Here is a 403-nt window from a genome sequence, read left to right as displayed (position 1 = left end):
AAAAAACGAAGAAAGAATTAATTATTTATTTATTTATTTATTTATTTCTGTTGCTTTCTTTTTTTTTTTTTCAGGCCTGACGTGGGTTATGTTCGGGGTATGGATTGCCTGGCGTGTATGTTATTATGTTTTCTTCCTTTAGATTTAGCATTTGTTGCATTAGTGAATTTACTACCATCATTTCATTTATTAGATTTCTTTTGTCCTTCTCTCCCCTGCAACCGGCGTTCTCTTGCTCTTAAGTTTGACTTCTTTGAGTCTATGCTTCGGCTACGCTTACCTCACCTGTATAGACACCTGAAAGGTTTACAACTTATTCCTGATCTTTATCTCATCAGATGGATGGAAACACTCTTCTGTAGAGCTCTGCCTTTCGCCACATTATGCAGAACTTGGGATGGGC

This window comes from Eimeria mitis, genomic scaffold (assembly GCF_000499745.2).
Source record: "Eimeria mitis Houghton genomic scaffold, Emh_scaff5341, whole genome shotgun sequence".
Taxonomy (NCBI): domain Eukaryota; phylum Apicomplexa; class Conoidasida; order Eucoccidiorida; family Eimeriidae; genus Eimeria; species Eimeria mitis.
Note: the sequence above shows the minus strand (reverse complement) of the source record.